The sequence below is a fragment of the Pongo pygmaeus genome, chromosome 11, assembly GCF_028885625.2.
Source record: "Pongo pygmaeus isolate AG05252 chromosome 11, NHGRI_mPonPyg2-v2.0_pri, whole genome shotgun sequence".
NCBI lineage: Eukaryota > Metazoa > Chordata > Mammalia > Primates > Hominidae > Pongo > Pongo pygmaeus.
In genome coordinates, this window is record NC_072384.2 from 137,893,105 (window position 1) to 137,903,345 (window position 10,241).

A 10,241-nucleotide genomic window follows, 5' to 3' on the forward strand; every position below is an offset into this window, starting at 1 on the left:
TGATACATCAATTTGATTTCCAAGCTGAGTCAAGTGAAGATATATTATAGAGTCAGCTGACCTAGGGACCAAGGAACAAGCCAGAAAATATCAAAATCAGAGCACCCAGGAAGACTAGGCCTCCAAAGAGCTCCAAATGCCGAGGTCAGCCTCATACCACACAGTTCAGACTCTACGGAAAATAACATTGAGAATGAAATGTTGTGATACCTCAGTGCGTGGAGTTTTATTATTGTGGGGTTTGAAAGTAAAGAGGAGATAAATATGGGTCGTAACGACCTGTTTTTCAATTCCATTTGTACCCTACATATTTATATTGATAACACTTCCCCCTGAGTCTTTCTACACTTAAGAAGCCATCAAGGCAGTGCTTAAGAAGTATAATAATAATACAATAAATAAATAAATAAACAAATGAGTGTGGGGGGGGGAATTGCCATAGGGATTAAATAAAGAGACAAAGATTAAATATATTGTGGTACAGTGCATTTGATGATAAGATAGGAAAAGGACATGCTGAGTTCTGAATAAAGTCTATTAATTATAAAAAAAGAAGAAGAATTCTATATTTTTCTAGATTATGGGAGTTTAATAAAAGATTTTTATTAAAAAAAAGAATCTGTTCTCAGACCATGGCTCTGCCTCTTAATAGCCATTTCACTCCTAAAGCGTTGCTTTACCTCTGAGTCTGTTCCTTCGTTTTCAGAAGGTCATTATGGGGATTAAATAAGGTAATCCAAGGAAAGTGCTCAGCATGATGCCTGGCACACCATAAACACCCGGTAAATTTTAGCCACCATTAGCTGAGTTATTGTTTTTGTTTATTATTCTCATCATTATTTGGTCAGGGTCAATCTGTTGCTTGATCAAAGCCAGGGTACAATCTGTTGCTTCTCTATGAGTGCCTTATCCTTTGGGTCTCTCCAAAGCCCAAGATACATTCTTCTGTGACTTTTCACTATCCATTGCTCATGCTCCTTTACGAGGTTTGAGAGATGAGTGCCAGCTCTGTATTTGGGAGCCGCTGCAGCTCTGCACAGACCCAGAACATCATGTGCTTTCCCCTCGGCGCGGCCAGGGAGAGTTCGTCTACCCCCGCGTGCTACTCGCCAGCTTTCCGCACTTCGAGGGCGGAGCACAGTGGCTTAGCGTGAAGTGATCAAATGAGTGTTTACACCAAAGCACTCTATGGGTCTATATCAATATTTCTAAGAATCGTTTCATTTATAGAAATTATTACCCAGCTGACCTGTTATCATGTACAACAGCTTCACCGGCAAGAGCATCATATTCTAGATCGGGGCTTAGCAAACTTTTTTGTAAAGGACCAGAGAGTGAATATTTTCAGCTTTGTGGGCTACACACAACCCTGTTTTATAATCTTCTCGTTTTTTGTTACAACTTTTAAAAAATGCAAAGCAACAACTACCCAAAAAAAACCCCCACTCTTAACCTGTGGACTATACAGAAAGAGTTTGTGGGCCAAAATTTGCCCACTGGCCATAGTTTGCTGACCCCTGTTCTAGATGTCTGATTTGCTTTGTATTGGACAGTTTGGCAATAGGAAGAATACACACTTAAATTTTCTTCTCTTTGCCAGAATTGCATTAAAAATCAATCTTCTTTTTAGCTTTTAGGAAACTGAACTCTCGCAGAGATTTAATTGGAAGAGAACCAGCATTTCATTGAAACATATTTGGAAACACGTTGTGTATATTGAGACACACACACAGACACGGTCTCTGTACTCCAAGTAGCTGAAGTCAACAAATGTGTCTGAACTTTTTTAGCTGGTTTCCATGGGAACATAGATGAAGACAAAACGTATATTCTGAGGAAGCACCAGGCTTTCCGGCTGAGGAAACGTTTTCTGAGTTAACTCTGAAGGGTGCTTTATTTCCATGAGTGACGGCTTGGTTGATTCTCTCCCCTCCCTCCTCTTTTCTGTCTTCTCCTCCTCCCCTCTCTGTGTGTTCCCCGCGCCACATGCGTCCTTCGTGGGTCTGCGTCCCTCTCTGCACCCTCACCCCCTCCATGCTGCCGCTCCTGGGCCTCTGGATGAAGCCTCCGCATCTGGTTTCCATCTCCCTGCGCCGCGGGACTGAAGCCCGGCCGACCCAGATTTCCCGTTCATAAATCATTACTCATCTGGAGCCCAGCCAGGAGCACTTCAGGGACTGTTTACTCAGCATGTCTCCTTTTTCAGAAGAACTGCTTCCCTTCTGTGTCGTTTCAAGTCTGGCTGCCATCTTCTACGTTGATAATTTTCCCCATTTTTATCTTTGAAAAGCAGACAAGAGAGGAATTCACTGTGATAAGGCATTTAAATGAACTGTATCAAACGTACAGCTGGGTCAAACCTAAGAGTTTATTCCAATAAAAGTGGCGAGAAAATCGGAAGTACATACATATTGTAGTAAGAACATATGATATTTGATATTTTAAGTAAACTTTGCAGAAGTAGAGGGAGTTAACACATAATCATAGCTATGTGCTAGGTAGCACTGGAAATGTTAATTGAATCCTCACAGCAACTCTACACTGTAGGTGCTATTAACCTTATTTTACAGATGAGAAAACTGAGGCACAGAAAACATAACTACTAATAACTTGCCCATCTGCTAGTAAATGACAATCCTGTGACAAGGACCCAGTCTGGCACCAGAGTTTCTGCTCTCTCAAGCAGCTGATTCAACTGCTTCTTAGTTTCTTCAACTGTAAAATCATTTCCCTTTCACAGATGGGGAAACTGAGGCACCAAGAAGTTAAGCAAATGAAGCCGTAACAGCTATTTTCAAATATTTCCAAACTGTCTCTTTCCTTAGTACTTCCAATGTGTTTTAGTGCTGTACTGCATGTGTTTACAGTAAACTCCCAAGAAGTTTTAAAATTCCTCTATGTGGCATTAAGGTTTCCAAAAACTACTTTAATTTTTCCATTTTTCACAGAAGCATGTGACTTGCATAGATTTCTCTTAAATGATTTATAAGAGAAATAAAATGAATGTCAAAATGTTTTTACCTAAGAACAGAGTAAATCAGATATTTTTCCTATGGTCATAACGCCAATGACTTCAGAGGAATTTAAAGATGAAAATGGAAATGTAAAATAAGGTAAAGGGCACTGAGTGCTGTTCTAATTTATGAGTCATATTTTTGGGAAATAATTAATATAAAGAATACTCAGTGACCATTTTCCATGTTTATTCAGTGCTAAACACCATGCCAGCTGCTGGGAGAAAAGAGACACATTAGGTAATTTATCTTCCTGCAAAGAGTGACACTGCAGTGGTAGTACCTAAGGGTTAGAATGAGATTCTTGTCAATTACAGCATTTTGTAGAAATGCAGTTTCTTTGAATGTGAAGGATCAGCTGATCTGTCACCATCATTTTCCAACTGGTATGTTAGTAGGGTGGGTTGGAGAAGGGGGCTAGGTTGTGCTGCAGTAACCAAAAATTCCAAAATCTCAGTAGGTTAATCTAGCCAAATTTATTTTTTCACTCACATTACCAGTCCTATATAGGACAGCAGAGGCCTCTACTCCACACAGTCACTCAAGGATCAAGGTGATTATGCCTCTACAGTTTTATACCTAAACCATCAAAAACATGGGGCCTGCATAGAGAGACTGAAGAAAATAGCATGGCTTTTTATGAACTCAACAGGAAAGAACACTCATCTTTTGTCCTTGGCCAGAATTCATTGTCCAGACCCACTACCTGCAATATGAATGGAATATGCATGGGAGCTGGTGAATCCCACTGTGGGTTCACAGAAATGAAACTAAGGCTCAGAAAAAGGGAAATATCAAGCTTACTTCCTAGCCTCATCAACTCTCCACTCCCTAGAGTTGAAGTAAGAGAATACAAAGCCTTTAGGAACAGTGACAGTTAAAAGTCAGATATTCAGTGAGGGATAATTGGATAGAGATATTGATTCTGAACTATATTGTAATTAAAATATATTACTTATCAGAAGCTTACTAAATTCTAGTCCTTGGCATGTATTTTAAAGCACTTTGAATCCTTACAACAACCCTATGAAGTGAAGTGATTTGCTCAGTGATGCACAGCTCATAAGTGGCAAATCTGGCACTAGAACACTAGCCAATTGGACCCCAAAGCCAGTGGCATTAACTTGTATGCAATACTCTCAACGATTAACCCATGCAGTGTGAAAACAGTGATGCAAAAGGTTTTGTGCGTTTTTTATATATCATTGACATCAATGTTACCCCCTCCTTATCTCCAACACATGCCTCAAAACTTGGTTGTTCCTGCTACCCTGCTCTTCCTTTCCTCAGTCTTTCTCTTAGTTTGCAAATATCCTTTTCATTGATTTGATTTCCTTAATATAATTTATGCCACATTTACTGTGTCCCAGGTGGATGCATATATCATGGTGAAGCAAGTGCATGAAGAATAAACAGAAACTTACCTATTTATCTATTTATACAGGAAAACAGCCCCAGATGGTGTTTAGTCTATGCATCTCATGTTTAAATTCATAAGCCAACTCAGTCATTGTCAAAAACATTCCTCTATTGCTTAGTGGTTTCTATTACTTGTAGGCAAAATATTTATAACTAAGAAAAATCAGAAATTAATTGCAAGTAGCTGACCCAAACATATGGAATTGGCTGAATTTGCAGGGAGGAGGGTGATGATAGTTCTCAAGATTCCTCCATCCTGGGAAGAAAGCTGGTAATTCCTGTTAAACCAAGAGCCTACTGAGGCCAATGCTTTAGAATATTTTTTGGCAAATGTCATAGAATCAAGATGTGTTGACTGCCTCTTACTGCCTTTAGTAAGAATCTAAATGAGAATACAAGCTTTGATCCAAGGTTACTGCCTGGAAGCAAAAATGAAAGAAAAAGAGAGAGGAGGAGAGAAATAACAGCAGGGCAAGTTTATTATTTATTAAGGGAAGTCCTTTCTCCTGATTTCCAGCAATATAATACTGCTAAGTTTCAGATAAATAGGCCATTTGCAAAACTTAACCATTTCTAAAGCTAAAGTTGAAGTACCAACAAGTAAAATAAGAGATCCTTGTCATTAGAATGAGGCTGTCTAGGAAGAGTCAGAGGAATTCAGGATGCTGTTAATAGCTCCACTGGGCCCCAATCAAACACAGCTATCTCAGAGCCTTAGTGTTTGTGGGGCTCCTACCTGGGTTCTTTCTTCATCTTCAGCACCTCTCCCCTCTGCCTAAGATATTCAGGGCTGACTCACATCTTCACTTCCTTCAATTGTCTGTTCAAATGATTTATTTCCAGGAAGGTCTTCCTCAGCACCATTTATAAAACACAAACACACATGAACATGCACATTACTCTCACTTCTCCTGCTCTGCTATATTTTTATTCTTAGACTTATCACCACTTAACATAGAATATATTTCTTTGCCCATCTCTGTATATTATCAGAGTAGGTTAAACTGATGTTATACCAAATAGATTCAAGCATGTAATGTCTCAATACAGTAAGCTTTGTTTCCTGCTCACCTAGTAGTCCTAGGTAGATACTGAAGTTGGCAGGTTGGTTCTCCTCCATGCAGTCATTCAGGGATCCACGCTCCTTCCGTTATGTGGCTACATCATTTCTGAATCCAGTAAGCAGAAGTTAATAGTCATGAAGGGATATACATGGAGGTGTTCATTGTCCAGGTCCAGAACATATCATTTTTGCTCGTTTGGTTGGAAAGGGCTTGGTAATTTGATCATACATAACTTTAAGAAATATTGGGAAATAGAGTTTTGGTGTGTGTCCAAAGTAGAGGAGACTGGATTTTGCTGAACAGCTTGCCCTCTCTATTCAGTGTCCTTCCACTAAAAGGTAAGCTACTTGAAAGCAGAAACTTGTCTGTTCTGTTATATTTACAATGCCTACAGCAATGCCTGAAACATAGTAGACATTCAATAAGTTCACGTTAAATGAAGTTGAAAAAATGGACGTAAGAAAATTTGATTTGAATGTAGCCTGAGAAGGCTGGGACTACAGTCCAGGGCACATTAGGGACAAATTCAACTGTACTCTCACTTCTGTTTATTTTTTACCACACAAACCTCCTGCAGATTATTAAATTTAGAACTAAAGAAATTAAAATGCCCCAAAGCTCTGGACAGTTTACTTTAGTGGGCCATGGTGAATAAAAATCATAGTTATCCAACAATTCTGGCATTGAAAACTTATAAACGTATGCCTCACACATAAAAGAGAAAAGAATTTTAGTAATATTAAAGGTAGTTATGTCACCAGAAAACTCCCAAGCTTAGCTAAGAGGGTCTTGAGATTTTTCCATCACTCTCCAAGATGAGTAGTGCACAAATACATACACTTCTTTTTCTCTCTTAAGCCTGGCCCAGAAGCACACTGGAACACAGAAGTCATTCAATCAGGCAGAAGCTGTGCCCACCAGACAGACTTATTAAGGAGTTCAGTTCACATCCAGGGCAACATGTCAACAAGGACGCGTGTGTCACTTTTTCTGTCCAGAAGAAAACAGCCTGTGCTCGGGACCTTCGACCGATGTACAGTGCGGGTAACATTTCCACCTTGCTTTTCTCTACCAGTTCACACCAGATGTGATGGACAGTTATGCCCAGGTTGCAGACTGTAAGGAGCTACATCTGGGCTGTATCAAGACTGTGTCTGGGGAGAAATGGTTTTTACCATTTTGGTTTTCACATTTTGGTACTACGTACCATCCTGTATGTAGACAGCTGCAGCCGCTCCGTGATATTACCTCCAGATGCAATGATTGGGGTGTGTGTGTGTTTCCGTGATATTATCTCCAGATGCAATGACTGGTATGTGTTTGTGTGTTTCCGAGTATGTGTGTGTGTCTGTCTATATGTGCATGTGTGTGTGTGTACGAGTGTGTACACCTATGTGTGTACTAGGCAGCCCAGCAGTGGACTCTAAACTAGACCAGACAGCTTGACCAGCACCGCCTCTCTAGAAATTGTCCTTTCCTGTTATCCATGCAGTAATCTGGTTAGGGTGAGTCGGGACTTGACCCACACTGGGCAGCCAGGCTAATCAGTGTTTCCCCAGAAATTGGAATGAAGGAGTCAGGTAGCTGCGGATCTCTATCCTAGTGGTGATGTTTCCTTATTCAAGGAAAGGAAGGAAAGTATTAGGAGGTCCCACAAGGTAGGGGAGGAATCTATTAATTGCTGTTGCAGTTTTTTTTATGGCAGCTAAATGATGCTGAGGGGAACCTCACAAATAAAACTGTCTTGATAGTAATAATGATGACTATCTTTTTACTGAATATATATAATATGTCAAATAGGGTATTAGGTTCTTTACTTTCAAGAATCCTAGGAAGTAAATACTATTTCTATCTCTACTTTACACATGAAAAAACTGACTCACAAAGGTCAAACTAACCCAAATGCATTAGTTTTTTTTTTCTTGACGGTTAACAAATCTCACAAACTTAGTGGCTTAAAATAGCACAGATTTACTACTTTACAGTTTTGGAAGTCAGAAGTCTGGAATGGCCTCAATGAGTGGGGATCAGGGTGGAGCAGGACTGCTCTTCTTCCTGGAAACTCTAGGAGAGAGTTTCCTCCGTGTCTTTTCCTTCTAGAGGCTGACACATTCCTTCCCTCACTGCCCCTTCCTCCACCTTCAGAGCCAGCAACAGAGCCTCTCTCTGTGTTTGCTTCTCTCTGAGCCTCACACCTTGCTCCCTGAGCCCCTCTTGTTCTCATCTGTCTCCTCTCCCACCTTTAAGGGCCCATGTTATTACATGGGGACTGCCAGATAATCCAAGAAAATCTCTCTGCTGTTTAGCAAATTTGATTTCATTAAACCTCAATTCCTTTTTGCTATGTAATGTACCATATTCACAGATTCCAGGGATCCGCACACGGATGTCTTCATGGGGACATTATTCTAGCTACAGCACCAAGGTTGCCAAGTTAGCCAGTGGCAGAGTTTGGATTCAAATACAATTTTAACTAGAACATTCATACGCATAGCCCTCACATTCTCCTGCCTCTCAAGTCATTACCAGGCTGCTTTTTCTGTCGCTTGAATGACTTCTAGAGACACTTCAAGCATCCCTGCATCCAAGCCTCCTCATTCTTCAAAGCTCAGCGTGACTTTCATCTCTGCCATGGAGCATTTCCTGAGTAAACTCTCCCGTGAACATCAAAGTCATGTGGTCAACAGCCCCTGTGGAGCCTTCCCTCCCCAGTGCTTACACAGTCTGGACTCAAATGCATCTGGAATGGAGAACCACCCCCAGTGCTACAGAGCCACCTCATTTTCTATCATCTACCCACCTGGTTTTCAGCAAGAATCATCTTGCTTCTCTAGGAAAGCTTTTCACAAATACGAAGGAAATGACCAGTGACCTCTCACCCTCACATCTTCTCTTTGCCGGTAGGAAAAACTTTGTTCTTCAGCCATCTTCACAGGCCAGGGACTGGCACTTCCTCCACACTCTCGGCACACCGCCCTGTGCATCCTACGGTTTACCCACAGGCTCCTAAAGAGTGGAAATTCCCCAGTTATGCTCGAATAAAACCTCGCCTTAAGTACCATATTTGTATAAACTCGTGTGGGATCACACTAGCTTCTCAGTGGGTGCATCATAGTGCAAGTTAATTTCAGATTTAACTGATTTGACATGGGTTGAAACTGTTAAGATATTTGCAACATGCTACCACTAAAGACCTATTACTTTGTCCTATATTGAGAAGTAGTTTGTGAGATTTGGGGTGGGTGGATGCAAATAAAAGCATTTATACTTACGCGTATTAAAAGGTACTTTTATTGATTCAGAGTTCTTCAGTCAAGGTCTCTCCACTCCCCCTACCACTACTATGACTGTTGTAATTGAGGAAATGGCAACTTCTGTATTTCCGCTCACGGCACTAATAAAAATGCTGAACAGTCTAGAATTAGGGACAGAGTCCTAGAAAACAAGATCAAAAGCCTTTGGGTTACTGAGTCAATGATTCCTTTGGACATCATTAGCCAGTTAGTAATCCTCCTAATTATCCCAGCCTCTACCCCACATTTCTGCAATGTGTCCACAAGTAGATCATAAAAAGCTTGTCAAGTGCCTTGATGAAGAACAGACGCGCTGTGTCCACCGCATTTCCCAGGGCTTCTGCTGTGAAAGAAAGGAGTGAGATGGGTGGGTAGTGGCAGCTAGACTTAGCTCTACTTATTTTCCTCAGATCCTCCGCTGAGCGGAACACAGTGATAGGAATGATCTCAAAGTAGGCATCTTACCCCAAACAACAATGTCCTCCCGCAGTGCTGGGGGAAATACAGAACCAGAAGCGTAGAGTCCTGCAACATGTCCACTTCATATGCTTTTGGATATGGCCTCAAGCTGCCTCGGTTTCCTGTCAATGAAATGAACCTGTCTCTACCTGCCTCTCTGACTCATGATGAGTATCAGTTTAGCTGAGGTCATGCACATGTGCTTGAAAACCACACACACACACCCTCCAGTGCTATGAATGTGAGGCAATCGTGGCATGGTCCAGTAATACTTTTTATGGCACTTCAGAATCCTCAACCGGCTCAGGAATTCCATGCATCTGGGTGAAAACCTCAGGGAAATTCTAGCTGCAAAAAATTCCTTAAAAACCCACCTCTCCGGGCATGGTGGCTCAGGTCTGTAATCCCAGCACTTTGGGAGGCCAAGGCAGGTCAATCACCTACCTGAGGTCAGGAGTTCGAGACCAGCCTGGCCAACACGGTGAAACCCCGTCTTTACCAAAAGTGCAAAAAATTAGCTGGGTGTGGTGGCAGGTGCCTGTAATCCCAGTTATTCAAGAGGCTGAGGCAGGAGGATTGCTTGAACCCAGGAGGCAGAGGTTGCAGTGAGCCAAGATTTTGCCACTGCACTGCAGCCTGGGTAACAAAAGTGAAACTCCATCAAAAAAAACAAACAAAAAAAACCACCACGCACCTACCACATATGGACAGTTTTGAGGTTAAGGACAAGTCATAGGACCAAAAACAATAACAATACTAATCCCAAGAAAATGTTAATCCTGCTTTATTTTAATAAAATAAGTTTCATACTCCACAAGCCAATTTGTACTTATGAAAGTGCTTAAGCCATAGCCCTACCATCTTTGGAATGGTCCTCCAAAGAAAAGAGTTAGCCAGCTCTTTTCTGGCTTTTATCACTTAATTCCTGTGTGTGCCTGTGGGGACTGCTTTTATCACTTAACTCCTGCATGTGCCTGTTCTCAGGGCTAGGG

General features: G+C 41.3%; 1 long non-coding RNA gene across 1 annotated transcript; it reads right to left on the minus strand.

The window, feature by feature from the left end:
- Positions 1 to 201: 201 nt before the first annotated feature.
- On the minus strand, positions 202 to 9,430 carry LOC134737720 (uncharacterized). Its single transcript, XR_010122908.1, has 6 exons — positions 9,256 to 9,430; positions 8,770 to 8,932; positions 8,377 to 8,503; positions 5,505 to 5,602; positions 5,170 to 5,282; positions 202 to 2,280 (listed from the first exon to the last, which is right to left on the minus strand). It is a non-coding gene; the product is annotated as an uncharacterized LOC134737720 (long non-coding RNA).
- Positions 9,431 to 10,241: the final 811 nt, after the last annotated feature.